The sequence below is a fragment of the Sturnira hondurensis genome, unplaced genomic scaffold (genome assembly GCF_014824575.4).
Source record: "Sturnira hondurensis isolate 20B ecotype Veracruz unplaced genomic scaffold, ASM1482457v3 Scaffold0023817, whole genome shotgun sequence".
In the NCBI taxonomy this organism is placed as follows: Eukaryota; Metazoa; Chordata; class Mammalia; order Chiroptera; family Phyllostomidae; genus Sturnira; species Sturnira hondurensis.
This window is the reverse complement of record NW_028096448.1, coordinates 5,427,075-5,442,652: the sequence shown is the minus strand read 5'-3', so window position 1 is coordinate 5,442,652 and position 15,578 is coordinate 5,427,075. Positions and strand designations below refer to the sequence as shown.

Here is a 15,578-nt window from a genome sequence, read left to right as displayed (position 1 = left end):
TGCTGTGTCTCCTGGGGCAAGCGCAAAGCCATTGAATTTCTTTTTTGCAAAATGGTCCTGGAAAATAGTCTTTGGTGACTGATCAATTGGTGTAATTGATTGTGAACTTCCTTTGTGTTAAGATAACGAGATATTTGATGATGCATTTACCTTTTTCTTTCTCTTCTGTTCTACTCCATGCTAGGTTTTTCTCACTTCTCTGTGGAAGGAGGAAAGAACACGCCACCGAGCCCAGGAGCACTGCAGCTTCTTGTGGGAAGTGCCCATGGTGAAGGAAGGCTGGGGCACCCGGTGAACAGCGCACAGTGAATGTTGTAAGTTAGCCAGAGCAGCGTCTGTGGCAGCTTGCCTTGCATGGAGTTGTGAATCACTGCCTGCCACCGAGCCGGGGTGGCGCAGGGGCGTTCGTGTTAGCACTAGGTGATCGTTCAGTTAATTTCTTTCTTTAGGGTAGAGATTCTGTTTATTTGCTGCAAACTTGCCTTTCTCTCAGCTTCCATTGGGCATTTCTCATTTTCTCCTTCTGGAATAAAAGAGTGGAATACAGGTATTCTTTCGTTGTAGGAATGCCCATCTTCTTGGTACAGATAGTATCAAGTTTACAGTATCCTTGCAATTCTTTTGGGTTGATGGGTAGGGGGGGTCACAGTCCCCAGGCTAAGAATTAGCAACCAGGGTTACCGCCAGTGGTTATTTTTACTTATGTAAAGTTTTTCATTGGAATGGATTTTTCTGGCATTCAAAAACCTGAGATACACAAGTATAGTCAGTTGTTTTAGGTGCTTCTCATATTCAAAATTGGCTGACTTACCGGTGTGTATGAGGCTGCTGGGTTGGGATTTTGAGATTGGTCAGGCAGTTCCTGTGGGTCAGCGGTGGATCGCCTTTCTCGAAGCCTTTTGGAACCAAGCAGTTGAGGAAACAGCACACGAATGGCATCGAAGGGCGTATCTGCCACGGACGGCACTTAGGGGTTTGACCAGCTCTGCCTCCTGGAGATTTTACCTCATTGCCAGACTGTGTCGCCAAAACAGGTTTAGGAGAGTTTGGCCAGGAAGGAATATAGCTACAGGAAACCCAGAATGGCCTAGGAAACTGTTACCTTCAAATTTTAGAATTGAAGAGCCAACTTCGCCTAGGGTATACATACACACACACACACACACACACGAACATATGCACACTTAATGTCTAGGCACACTTAATATATATTATATTGTGTGTATTATATACACATAAATGTATATATGTATATATATACACATATGTGTGTATATATAAATAACTATATATTAAGTTTTCAGCTTCTTAATAACTCAGTCAGGAACCTTTCCCAGGTATTTATTACCTATTTTTTCCTGTTTCATAAGATTTTGAAAAGCAAGGTGCAGTAATTTGAGGGTATATATCAGGGAGAAAAAGCATCAACATTGAAAAGAAAAATTTCCACCAAATTTTTTTAATTTCATGGTTTTCTAAGTACTTTTATTAATGTGTGCATGTATATCCATATAGATGGGTTAAGTCCTCGTATTAACTATGTTTGTTAAGTTCGAAATCCCCTAGTACATCAAAGCGAATGGACTGTGGGAGGTGCTAGTGCTTTACTGTGTTTCTGTTTGTACGTATGAGCACACGGGTTCTGGTGGACAGTGCACGGCACCTGGAACCCATCGCCCCGGATCCTATTGCTGGTCCTCTTGTCAAGGATGAGCAAGTTTGCAGCTTTGGGCAAGTCACTGACCTCCATACAGTGTTACTTTGTGAGTCTCTGGATCGTTCGATGCTACTTGCTTATTGATCAGCTGACATCTTGGTTTGGGCTCCCCGTAAAGGGCAGAGCGTTGTGTAAGGCTCGTTAATACTTAATTAATAAAAGGTATCTCTTATTCTGAAAGTTTCTACCACCGTTACGGAATAATTTGGGGCCCTGTTGGATTTGAGTGCTACAATAGTAGTGTGTTTCACCAGAAATCATGTTCTCAATCAGGCAGCTGTAAGGATGTCCCTCTGATGGTGTTCTTTAAAGCATTTTCATCCTAGGAAACAAGTGTCTTACGGAAGAGTGGTTTGGATTTCGTGTCACATGTAAGTGGGCACTACAGTTACTGTACTGCCATCAAGACAGCTTTTGTTTTGAACCTTGTGGGGTTTTATTTTTTTAGCCATTGGTTTGAACTGCTCATGTGATACCATGTCAAGCCCTAATATTAAGTGAGCTTTTCAAAGAAGTTCTGAGTGTAGACTTGAAGATACCACATGGCCAACTTAAAGTCACTTAAAAATCCTTCTATAAATGGGGTAGTTTGAGAGAGAGGAAGAAAATTCTAAATTCTAACGTACTGCTTTAGAACTAAGAACTTTATCTTCCAAATTGCATTTGCTTGGACAGTGGCGAGGTCAGGGGTGGGGGATGTCCCAGTGTTCTTAGTAAATTTTAAAATTAGTAACTTTTAAAAACCTCGATGCATTCGTATAAGTCTGAGTTTATACTTCCCCTTTACTCGGGTGCCCCGAGTCCTTTGCCACTATAATAGGAAGGCAGGAGATTTTCAGAGAATGTGTTTTTGCACATAGATGGGGTGTGATGGTGGGTATGTGACTAGTAATCGTGACAGCCATTGAATTCATGGTATTGGCCCTCAGCAGTCTTTGAAGACTGTACCCCCAACTCATTACCTCTGTGGTAGTCCTCTTCTGGTCTCTGTGAACCTCCTCTCGGATCTGCCACTATCTTTCTAACAGATGGCCTTTGCTCCTCAGAGTGTCTCAGTCTGGCTCGAAGAGGTGGTGTCCTGTACTCGAAAGGAGACTGAGTTTTCACACATGACGCTGCTGTTAACTGGTTAAGTTGGGGCGGGGGGGTGCCCGAGGCCCCTGGGGCCTGTTTTATGCTGAGTCACATGACAGAGTTGAGTTAGAACTGAGTTCTGGTGAGCCTTCTGACTCTAGGAGGCTAACGTTGCATGAAGTATCCATCTCGGATGAGGCAGAGTAGACCTTCAGGTGCCCCGGTTTGGCTTCTAAAAGACTATGATTTGACCCAACTTTAATTTACAGCTGTTTTTAAAATGCTGAGCACAGTTTTAAGGTTAAAAAAAGCGTTATTAATTCTTTCGCTGTCATGATATTCCTTCCCCAGGCACCACATGACAGTACAAAGGTGTTGACTTTGGTGCTATGAATATCATTTTAGTCATTTATATTTAGGACCCACACCCAATGGTCTTTTTGAAAATTAAATATGAGCCACTTTTGAAATTAGCTTTTTAAAAAGTGTCTACCTTCATACTCAACTATTGCCTAGTATATAAGCAAGGAGGTGCTGGGGATCGGTATTTCTTTCCTAAGCTCCTCTGCCTCCTTAAACAGGACTTCTCAAGTTGTGCTTTCGGAGTGGCCTTCCCGGACCTGTGTAAAATAGCATCCACCCTAACCCTCTCTATCATCTAGCTTACTTTATTTTTTAATCATCCATCTCCTTAACTAGACTGTAAGTTTCATGAAAGCAAGGCTTATTGTTTTTTTCTGGTGCATCTACAAGACCTAACGTGCTGAGTGAGCACTCAGTAAATGCTTGAGTGACCAAGGACAGACTCGCTATATGCCTGGGCTTCTGTGTGCAGGCCCAGCTGTCAGTAAAAAAAAAAACCATAAAGTTCTGAGGAGCATTGGTTAGGAGATGGCATGGAGGGACTCGGCTATCTTCTTTAATTCTTAGAAGTAGATGCTGAGTATTGATGTATTTAAGTAAATGTGGGAAAGGAAACTATTTGTTTTTAAAAAGGGCTTTATAGAACTATCAGTAGAGTTTGGGGATTTTCTTACGTATATATTTTTTAATTCTGTACTTCGCGTGTTTCCTCTGCTTTTCCATTTCAGTGGTTTGCTTTATAGCTCCGTTGTGAGCAGCCTGCCCGGTGTTCTGGGGAAGGCGGTGGTTTTGCCTCTTCTAATCACATCGCTTTATGGCCGCGTAGGTTTACAGTTATTCCCCAAGTGGGAAACAGGCTTGAGTGCTGAACCTGCCTCGGAACCCAGCCTTTACTGGACAGCATCATGTTCATTTTGTTTCCTTTTGGGTGACGTGCAGTTGGGAATGAACCGGTCTGCCCGCACCAGTTAAGTTCATCTCGAGTCTGTGTGGTGGAGAAGGGGAGGGTCAGAGAAGTCAGGGAGGTGTCAGTCTACATCGCTCGCTCGTGCAGATCACAGTCATAACGGTTTCTTGAATTTTGTGTACTTATCGGCCCCCTTTTCGGAATAAGTGTTGTGAGCACCAGAGTCACATACTCCTAGGAAGCAATGGAAAGACTAAAATAGATACCTCTGTGCCTGTTTGCACAATATTATGCTGTCTTCATAAGCTTTGAAAATGGAAGCTGATTTCTAGTCTCCAGAGTAAGAAGAGAATTACACATACACCCTCGAATATGAGTGATTTGGGAATTTCCATTATGTCTGTCAATTTGTACCTTTTAGATTTGCCACCTGTAATACCAAATTCTCAAGCGTTATCATCTAAAAAAACTGAGATAGAGAAGGGGGTCAGGAGGGAAGAGGACACCTTACTGTTAGATAGGTGAGGAAAAGTAGTCTCATTTTTCTCGCTGCCCCTCCTTATAATGGGCTTGAAATCGGCCTGCATATCGTCAAGGCTCTGACTGAGCACATTGCACACAAGTGTAGCCTAAAGTTCTCTTTCACCTGTTGTTTTCTGTTCCCTAGACGTTTTCCAATTGCTTCTCATTGACAACCTCATTAATTCCTGGCTATTGCCCCTTTGCTGGGGCCTTTGTATGAGCTGCTGCTTCTGAGAGTTAATGTCAGAGCGACTTCCTGAGTCTGTTGGCAAGGTTTAACACAACCCAGACACGCCCTTTCCCCTCAGGGTCCTCATCCCTAAATGCTCAGCCTCCTCCTCGAAGCATCTTGGGGCAGGCAGAGGAAACACCCTGAATGCCCAAGAGTTGAGGAAGGGAAGATGCCCAGGCCTTTTCTGCACTACTGGTGCTCCGTGGGGGAAGGAAGCAGCAGCAACCTGCTTTCTAACTGAATAGTGCTGAGGTAGATTTTATGTTCTACTTGAGTTTAGAATTCATTAACAAAAATACTGCTTATTAAAAGAGAGTGTGTGTTAAGGAAGCCTGCTGAGGATACAATGATGGGTGGTCTGTGTTGATCATCCTCTGAGATGCCACTCTCGCAGACCATCATGGGAGGTCGTGAGTCAGGTGCCCTGTATGGGATGGTGAGCATGCTCCCTCAGGGTTGCAGCTCCATTAGGCCTGGAAGCAGAGGTGGTATTTCAACATGATGGATGTGTGTACTTTGAGGCAGCAAAGGAGCGAAAGAAGATAAAACTAGGCTTTTATTTAACTGCTTCTACAACCGTGCAGGTGAGAGCTCAGAGTCCGAGACTTCTTTCCGTCAGAAACAACCACCGACAAAGATTCTGTTGCCCCTGGGAACCATTCTCCTTTCGGGTTATGTTATGTATTCATTTTCAAAAGCTAAAGCAAGAACTTGGGCCACTTAAAAACTGATGCCTCTCAACCCTACTAAGTATAGTGGCCATCATAAATAAAGTAACAAACAAGTGTTGGAGAGGTTGTGGAGAAAAGGGGACCCTAGTTCACTGTTGGTAGGATTGCAGACTGGTAGAACCACTATGGAAAATAGTATGGAATTTTCTAAGAAAACTAAAACTGGATCTGCCTTTTGACCCAGAAATTCTACTGCTAGGATTATATCTTAAGAACCCTGAAACACCAATCCAAAAGAACCTATGCACCCCAATGTTCATAGCAGCACAATTTACAATAGCCAAGTGCTGGAAGCAACCTAGGTGCCCATCAGTAAATGAATGGATCCAAAAACTATGGTACATTTACACAATGGAATTCTATGCTGCAGAAAGAAAGAAGGAGCTCCTACCCTTTGCAACAGCATGGAAAGAACTGGAAAGCATTATGCTGAGTGAAATAAGCCAGGCAGTAAAAGACAAATACCATATGATCTCACCTTTAACTGGAACCTAAACAACAAAACAAAGAAACAAGCAAAATATAAACAAAGACACTGAAATACGGAACAGGCTGACAGTGACCAAAGGAGAGAGGGGAGAGAATTTCAGGGGAAAAGGGGAAGGATTTACAAGAACAAGTATAAAGGACACATGGACAAAAACTAAGGGAGGGGGAAATGGGAGGGAGGTGGGGAGCACTGTGGGGGTGAGCTGGGATGGGAGTAAAAGACAGAAAACAGTACTTGAACAACAATTAAATAAATTTAATAAAAAATTAAAAAGTATAGTGTTTTCAACATGAACTGTGAACAGAAACCGCACACAGAACTAAAAATGTAGTCTCAAGAGGTATACCTTTGAAGTGCTCACTGTTCAAGAGCTAATATGCATGCAAGAAGGCAGGGTATGTCATTTCTCACAAAGTATGTCATACCATAGGATTTGAATTATTTTCATTGTTCTTTAAAAGATTGTTATCTCTCTTTTGCTTTCTTACAGAGTGGTAAAGCACAAATAGGAGCTAAATAACATTGTTTTGTCATAAAGCCAAAACAAAATCAGTTGGGTCTTACTAGCAAATAAATTATTCCTTGGGATTAATGTAAAAAGACAGATAGAAAGATAATTTTATTCTTTTAATTCCTCCAATTTTTTACTTTTATAAAATAATCAGATTTTAGTACCAGAAAATTATTTGGCCACACAGTTTTCAGTGGCAGCTCTGTAACAAGTCATGCTGGGTGGAGTCTTAGGCTGAGAGAATGAACCCATCTTGTGTATATCTTGAGGATTATGTTAACCTTTTGTAGACACCTGAGTAAGTATGTCACATGATTCAGAAAAGGTAATTAATTTTTTTTTAATTTTTAGTTTTCTTTTTAGTTTTGTAAGTATATTTTATTGGTTATGCTGTTACGGTTGTCCCATTTTTTCTTCTCTTTATCCTCTTCCACCCTACACCTCCCTCCCTACAGCATCCCCCACCCCTCCTAGTTCATGTCTGTGGGCCGTATGTACAAGTTCCTTGGCTTCTCCCTTTGTTATACTATTCCTTACCTCCCCCTGTTATTTTCTACCTACCAATTATACTTCTTATTCCCTGTACCTTTTCCCCTCATCCTCCCCCCACCCCTTCACCACTGATAACCCTCCATGTGATCTCCATTTTTGTGATTCTGTTCCTGTTCTAGTTGTTTGCTTAGTTGGTTTTTGTTTAGGTTCAGTCATTGGTAGTTGTGAGTTTGTTGTCATTTCACTCTTCATAATTTTAATCTTTTTCTTAGATGAGTCCCTTTAACATATCATATGATAAGGAAATGGTGATGATGATCTCCTTTAACTTGACCTTATCTGGGAAGCACTTTATCTGCCCTTCCATTTTAAATGATAGCTTTGCTGAATAGAGTAACAAGTATAAAGTGCTTTTTAGGAGAGATAGTAAAATTAGGTAGTTGTAACCTATGTTGGAGGAAGTTAGTTATTCAATGTCATTTCTCCTATTTCTGCTTTCGTTCTGAAACAATTTCCTGAAGTAGAATCCCCGAATTGAAAATTCTAATGGGATAGAAACGGCAGTCTCCTTTAGAATCTTTTTCAAAACTGTGCCATGTTCTCGATATCGTGCTCTTTGGAGTCTTATCTTCATCTTCCACCTCTAAGTTCCACTCCTTTCCCAATAGCTTTTCCACACAATGTCTTGTGACATTTCCCTTCCAACTTCAAGTGTGTGGCACCAGGAAGGGAGGACTGGCCCACAGTGCTGGCAGGGTCCCTGCACAGAGGCTGGCCTGGGTTATGTCTTTCACTCTGCACGGAAGCCGTCTTCGCAGACATTGGGACGCTTGTGCTTTGTGCATCTAGAAATGAAAACATGCGTGCTAAAAGCATTTTCTAAAATTTCCATTAGGGTGTTCTTCATTTCCTTTTGCTTTTTTTTTTTCTTCTCAAAGCATTGTAGCTTTCACAGAATTGAAAAAATTGTAATTTCTTCACAGCCTGGGGCTTCTATGAGTTGCTACCCATTATAAGCATTATAAAACTTACCCCACAGAACAAAAAGAACTGAGCAGGGCTTCTTCCCTTTTTCTACTGTGGCAAGCCCTAGTTTTCCAGGCTCCTTTGCCTTTTGTTCTCCAAGAAAAGGGGACGTGAGATTAGGGTGCTATTGTTCGGAAAGGGGACAGCTATTGCCTACACAAGCAGATTTTTCCCCTTCCCTTTTGCATCCTCAGTTGCTCTACCTGTTTCTGGCTCTCCTGCTTCTCCTATGAACAGCCTTCCTTTCCCTGCACTCAGGAGACTAATAAATTAAATACACAAATGTCAATTGGTTCCTCCACATCCATCAGCTCCACAATTCAGAAAAGAGTCATTCAAGCTTTATCTTCAGTGAGTTTCTTGCCCCTCCTTTGTCACCAGCACATCAAGCACAAGTGTAGATTAAAGGATAGTGTGGCGAGGTGAGAGCTATCCACTGGGTAATAGTAGTCCGTCACTCCCCTTCAGCAAAGCAGATGAGCTGTCAGTCGGTATCTTGCTGTCATTGGCGTTTGCAATTCAGGTTCCCAGCTTTGCTGGTGATCTATTTCTGTGTCCCAGCAATGATACCAGTTGTCCTGGCAACTTGCTGGCTGACACATCCCTAAAGACAAACAAGGAAGTGGCAGTGGAAGAGGGGGCCCTCCTGAGGGTCAGGAGAGAGTTGGCAGTCACCTTGCTCGAAGAGGATTTTCCATTTCCTTCTTCTGGGCAGGCCTCCAGAAAAAGGATGTCAGTCAGTGTCATGGGAGTGTCACTTAACTAAGGATAGTGGACCACATGGTCTTTCTGGTACAGATAGCATCCTATGGATAGTGACATGCCGATTAAAGGGTACTCCAGGCAGAATGGGGGTCTGCCGGGCCAGGATATTAGGCGATCTCAGAACGAAGGAGGATATCAGTTTTTCTTGTGAATTGAGTGGATGTTCCAGTTGTTTATCAGAACGGGCCTTCAGAGTTGGGGATATGAGTCAGTGTTAGGGATCAGAGGTCAAGAAGGGGAGGATGAAGGGAAACACCACTACAGTCGATCTTGGCTCCTTTTCCTACTGACAGGTCTGGCTGAAAATCAGTCTGGTGTAACTAGAGCTTTCTTACTGGGCTCCAGTAGTTTATCCATGTGCCCAGCATTGAAAAGAAACACTATTCCCCTTGTCCTCTTCTGTGTAATTACTCTCCTCCTCTGTTTATGTCCAACTGAATGGGCACTAAATGACCTTCCCCTTTTCTCTGATTTGGATCCAAACAAACATAGAAGTCCTAAAGATTAAATCTTCAAGTCCCTAACCTAGCTGGCCCTGCCTAGATCAAGTCTAAAATTAGGCAGTCACTTGACATTGGGTGTCTTGGGGTCTTTATTCCATAGACACTCTTCTGCGGATTCCCCCCAAGCTAGTAACTTCAGGTGACACTCTCTTCTCAGGATGTTTCTGTCTGCTTTGGCATGGTGTTGTCAGGACAGTTTTCACAGAGAAAGAACTAGGGGAGGGTTTACCTGCAAACCTTGTTGGGAGATGGGGAGTAGTAAGAGGGTCTGATGACCAGAATATCCCCAGAACATTTGAAACCTACAAAAGGCATAAAATGTTATTAGTACCTTGAGTTCCATTACCAGAAGGACTTTTGTGCTCTCAGAGACCTAGTACTATTTGCTCCACTGCATGGCCCATACTTAACTGAGACAGTCACAGCTAGCTGTGCATTCACGCTGGGGAATCCGGTTACGGTGTAATTGAACATTTCTCGCACCCTTTACCTACTCCATGAATATCAATTCCCTCTTTCGTGCCTGGAATAGGGATAGGTATTGAAGATCTGGGACTGGGGTTAAGAGAAATGGTGTTTGCACAAGGTAGTTTTTTTGTACTTTCAGAGCAATCTACATTTCTAAAATGTTTCTTAAAAAATAAAAGTTTAAAAATCAGTTTTGTTTGACAAGTGTGTGGGGTGCCCAGTGGGTCATTATTTTAAGCGGTTGAAATGGATTAAACTTTAGAAGACACTGTGTGTTCCTAGGACAGTAAACGTCTATTGGGTGCATTTTGATATTGTAGAGAAGTAGAGTTGTTTTTTTAAAGGTCATTATGTAACTCTCAATTTCAGTGTGTGATGGTAAATATTCATCATCCCTCATGGTGCACAGGCGGTGAAGATGGTTCTCTCATGTTGCTCTGAATAATAAATACGACTCATGTGAATTTCATTGAGTTGGAAGATTAAAATTCTTCCTTAAGATTCGATCATTTCCTTTTTAAAAAGAACTTTGATAAAGCAGATGACGACCCAAGTAGGTCTCACCAACTTCACACTTCATACTTTTCTTTCCACAACCGACCTAGATATACAGTGATTGGAAGCACACCTAGAGTAGAAAGAATCTGTTCTTTCTCCCTCTTGGATTTGTTATCGTCAGTCACAAAAGTAAGTGTGATCTAAATATTAATAACTTGGGAGATGATGGAGAAACCTTGGGCTTGGCCCAGGATCAGGAGCTGCGGGCTGAGAACGGGCACCTGGGTTCTCATCCCATCCCTGCCCCTCCGAGGCCACTGGCAAGCTGCTTACTTTCTCTGCCTTCACTTCTCCGTCTTCCATAGGAAGACAGTTACCACTTTCACGTAACAGCCTTACATTTAAATAGACAGGGTGAGGCAAAAGTAGGTTAACAACTGTTTGTATGGAAAATAAGACAATAATTAATAAATAATAACACAAGAATAGACTCTGTTTCCGTACTCACAACTGTACACCTACTTTTGCTATATTAGTCCAAATAAGAGGCTTTTGGAATCAGATCTGGGTTCAAGTCTCAGCCCTGCCACCCATTAACTGTGTGTCCTTGTGGAACTGGCCTAGCTTCCCTGAGTCTTATTTACCTCCTCTGTGAAATAGGGCTGATCATTGCCAGACCTGAAGGACTGTTGAGAGGATTAAGTGAGATGTGTGTTAAGTTTTAGCCCAATGATTTCTCTCTAGTAACTGTGGCAGCTTTAATGATGTTTGGATGAGAGACATGTCATGGAACAAAATTTATCGTGATGTGTTGCTGAAATCAACAGGTGAACAATTGCAACTTGCTAATCTCTTTGTAGAGACATTTCATCTGTAAAAATGAATTATCATTAACTGTTAATTGTAACTTGCTAATCACTTTGTAGAGACATGTCCTCTGTGATACAAATTGTCATTAACTGTCAAGTCATTGTGTTGACAGGGAAGTCAGTTGTGTATTGTTAAAGCCTCTGCTTCTCTGATATACATAGTAGAGGATTATGACAATGAAGATGACAACACTGTCAGAAATATCCATATGCGTATGCTGGGGGGGCCTTGGAATTTTAGGTGAATTTTTTCATGCTAGTCAAACTGAAAGGCATAGTGAGTTTGGAAGGTATGATATGGTCTCATCTATAAAAAGAATAGGGAGATTCCCAAAGGCTATTATTGATATGAGTGAGACTCTAAAAAGAGAAAAACATTAAAAAATGTACTTTGAAGTAGTTAACATATCTAAGTGGTGATTGGCAAAAATGATCTAGTCTTATTCCTTGAAATTAAGGATAGAAAAAAACTGGAAGATAGATGTATACACATTACATTCCTGTATCTTCTTTTGGCAAATATTTACTGAGTACGTGCTCTAAGGAAGGCACCTTTCAGTCACTGGAGAGAAAGATGAAGAAATAGGCAGCTTCGTCCCGCTATGGCTAGTGCTCCTTCATTGGAACTCACGAGAAGCCCTGGATGCTAACAGTGTGGCATTTTCTGGGGGGCGGGAAGCCTTCATCCTGAGACTGGGAGCTTTTAACTAGGAAGGACTGTGAGCATATCAGTTGATATATACTGTGTACAAGCAATCCTGACATTAGCAGCTTTAAACAAAAAATGTAAATAACAAACATATTATTTCTTAGGATTGTATGGGTTAGCTGGGCTCTTCTAGTGTGCTGAGACTGACTGGTCTATGGCCTCACTCACATGTTGACCTGCAGTGAGGCTGGTTGGCCGGAGGGAGAGCAGAGCTTCAGCTGGGGCGGCTTATCCCTGCTCCGTGTGGTGTCTCATCCCCCGGTGGGCCAGTCTAAGCTCCTTCATGTGGTGATCTCAGGCTTCCCAAGGGCAGCAGGAGAGGACAAACCAGCACACAAGTACTTTTCACCCTCTGCTCTCAAGGTGTATGCTGATTTTTCTTTGGCCAAAGCAAGTCACTTCATAAGCAAGTCACAGGTTCAAAGGACGGAGGAAACACTAGCTTTAGTCACGTGATAGACAGCATGTGCCGGGCTGAGAGGTAAGAGAGAACACAGCATGTTGGGAAACCACACGTAGCCCACAGTGGCCAGAGGAGAGAAGGTGAGAAGTGTCAGGAAAGGGCCAGATAATGCAGTGTCTTTTCAGCAAGCTCTGCTGAGGAGTTTGGAGTTTACCTGGGAGACAGGAAAAGAGTCATTGACAGATCTTAAGCAAGATATTGACATGATCGTTAAGATACATAGACACTTGGTTAGATGGCTAAAACCTAAAAACACATGTTAGCCTAGACAATTCAGGGTGGTTCTCAAGAGGCATCCCAGGAAAATATTGCAGCTGCGAGGTGGTTCCAGGTCCACATGTGCTTTCTAACCAGTGTCACCAGAAAAGAGGGTGGAAGCCCTGAAGGCCTGACTGCCGGACAGGCTCAGGGCGTGAGCACTGTCCCTAGGGAATCAGCTGGGGGGTGGCGAGGATGCAGAGCACACTGAGGGAGCTGGACCTTGCCAGCAGTGATCAGGGATCACTGGCAGTGATCGGGATCCTGCCAGACTCCAGTGTCCTGGGGGTCTAACTAAATACCTGCTGGTGGACTGATCGCACAATGGCCTCTGAAAGTCTATTCTCCGGTAGGCAATGTTGTAGGAGAACCCAGGCCGAAGACTCTTCCTCCCACAGGGCCGCAGATGACACAGTGTGCTCCAGGGCCCTTGGGCTCCCTAAAAAAATCCTCTCTACCCTCAGGGTAGAGACTAGTGCTTGCCCATTAATTTCAAGAACTGACCTTTTAACTCAGCTATTAAGTATAACTCTTTAAAAATACCAAAATAGAAATGACTTTCATTTCACTAAATTCAAGTCACCGAGAGTGAGAACTTGTGGTTTTCACCGGTCCGCCTGGGAGCTAGTTTGTTGTCGCCGAAACTGCCAATATCGAGTGGGAGTGCAGGGTACTCTTCAGGCCTGGGCTTCTAACTCACATGTTGAAAGGCTATCTTTTGTAGATTAAAAAATGGGGAGGGGACACCTACGTGTGCATTAAGCAGATAATAATGTGCTTGTGTTTTCTTTCTAATTTTTTGGCAAAACACACACAGAAGAGTGTAGACAGGGTCGTGCAGGCTGCTGGGGATGGCCTCTGGTTTCTGCTCTTTTTTTTTTGCCTGGAGGGACACCTTCCTTACTCAAATCATTGTGAATAAGTAGAAATCAAGGGGAGAGAATGAAAGAAGGAAAATGAAAACCCCAGAAGGGACTCCCTTCAGGGCAGGCAGGCCACTATTGTAGCTCAGGGCCCTCACATTTTCTCCACCTCAAGAGTTTGAACTGCCTTGTATAAATCCGCGTCCTGCGAGATGGACACTTGGCCCCAGCGGCATTCGTGTGTCCTTTTCTGCTCCCCGATACATTATGTCAGCACCGAATGTGGTCGGGGGTGCCCCTCTGCGTGCCCGGGGGTGGTGGCCTAGCTCCTGTGTGCTCCAGGTGTTGTCACCAGGCTCCATTACCCACCTGAGTGAGACGCATTTTCAAAGACAGGAGAGGTTTTGAGAAAAACCCCAGTGGTGAGTCAGAGGCTGAAGGCATTTGTTTGCTGCTGAGCAACAGCAAGCATTTTAGACATTCTTATCAGAGTCCTGGTTAACAATTATGTGGAAGACTGATAAAGAAACGTGGGATAGGGGACCTCACACTTTGAAGTGCCCCGGATTTGGCGAGCATCACTATTACGTGAAATGGAAATGAAAACATGGCATGTTTGGGAATCCCTGATCCTGCTTATTTGCTTTAATAGCAGATCAGTGCATAAACACGGAGCCACTGTGGTCGGTGCTGGAAGGAAGATAGGGTTTGCTGTGCTCAGTTTGGTGGGGCTTCCTGCTTGGAGTCTAGAACCAGTGCCAGGAGGGGGAGGAGCCAGCACTATAGGTGACTGGGGGAGTGTCTGACCGCCATGTTCTGTTTTGTTTTTTTGTAGAAACCCATGCCCTTGAATGTCATTTCATGTGAAATAGTCATAAATACTTATTCAATCTATACTAGAATATACAGAGTATAGAGGAAGAAAATAGAATCTTATTTTTAGAGTGGGGTGAAGATGCAGGTGTGCATACTCTGCCACCTGTGTATCGTGTCACTAGGTGTTGTCAGCTGATTTTCTTACCCACCTGTGCTTCCTATGGTACTTAAGCAGTGGAACCAGACTAGTCCACGAGGGACATGGGTCCCAATTAAAGTCAATGCTGTGATCAAAACCACCTGCTGTCATTTGCTTTTGTAAAAATTCCAGTAATATAGTGAACTCTGCCTCTTTGAGTGATATATAGAGGCAGTGATTTTAATCTTACATGGTGTGGTGACCAGTGAAGTAATACCTGCGAAGTATTCTGAGCATCTTATACAGAAAGATAGGCTACCCCAAGTCAGAATATTCTTGCTCTCCCAGTTTTCTTTTGTGTAATCTCTCTCTCTCTCTCTCTCTCTGTCACACACACACACACACACCCACCCACCCCTCGGCTGCCTGGCATGTTCTACTGAAAGCAGCCCAGCTACAGAGAGCATGGCAACCTTGCATACGACTGGCTTTCCCGCTTAGTCTCTGGTAAGGACCTAGGTCATAGCTGGGGCCATAGTTTTCACTTATCTCAACAGGAACACGCCTCTGACTCAGTCTGTCTTATCTACCCCATCGTTCATAGAACGGGACTCTTCAAACTAAACCTACTCACGGTAGTAAACCAGAAATGCAGTGTCCCAAGGCATACGTATCTACTTATTACATCTCAATTTTCAATTTACAGACAATATTTCAGCTTATGAAACTCAAAACTCAAATTTGATTCTGTGATTAAATATATAGCTGTGGTTAAATATTGCTTAGCAGAAGCCATGCTTGTCTTCTGATAAAACTCTTTTTCAGGTTTTGCAGTGTGGATTTGTTCCCATTGCTGGGGTTCTCTCACGTAGGAAGGAGAGTGTCGGAATGAGAAAGCTCAGCAAAGCTTGTCGGAAACCTGGGGTCAGAGGTTGTCGGTGGCACAGGAAACATTTCCAAGTCAGCCCAGTTTGATTTCAGCAGTTCTGCTTATCTCTTAGGGGTCTTGCCTCCCTCTTTTCCCTTTTGGATGTGCTGTTTCCTCTCGTCCAGTGTCTCACATCACTCCATGTGCCTTGGTTGACCTGTGAAGAAACACAGTCGGATAAAGACACCTTAAGCTGATTAAACTGATGGAGACCTGGGCCAGGGTAATTGCGTT

At 43.2% G+C, this 15,578-nt stretch overlaps 1 protein-coding gene across 11 annotated transcripts in view; it reads left to right on the top strand.

Moving 5' to 3' along the window:
• Window positions 1-15,578, top strand: part of ATXN1 (ataxin 1) — a 391,897-nt gene that overhangs the window by 238,026 nt on the left and 138,293 nt on the right. For 10 of the 11 annotated variants that reach the window (XM_037037921.1, XM_037037917.1, XM_037037915.1 and 7 more), the window contains one exon: window positions 185-314. The gene's annotated coding sequence lies outside the window, so the exon portion shown is untranslated. Of the gene's footprint in view, window positions 1-184; window positions 1,155-15,578 lie in introns of those variants that run through there. The other variant, XR_005065293.1, reaches the window with a different exon arrangement.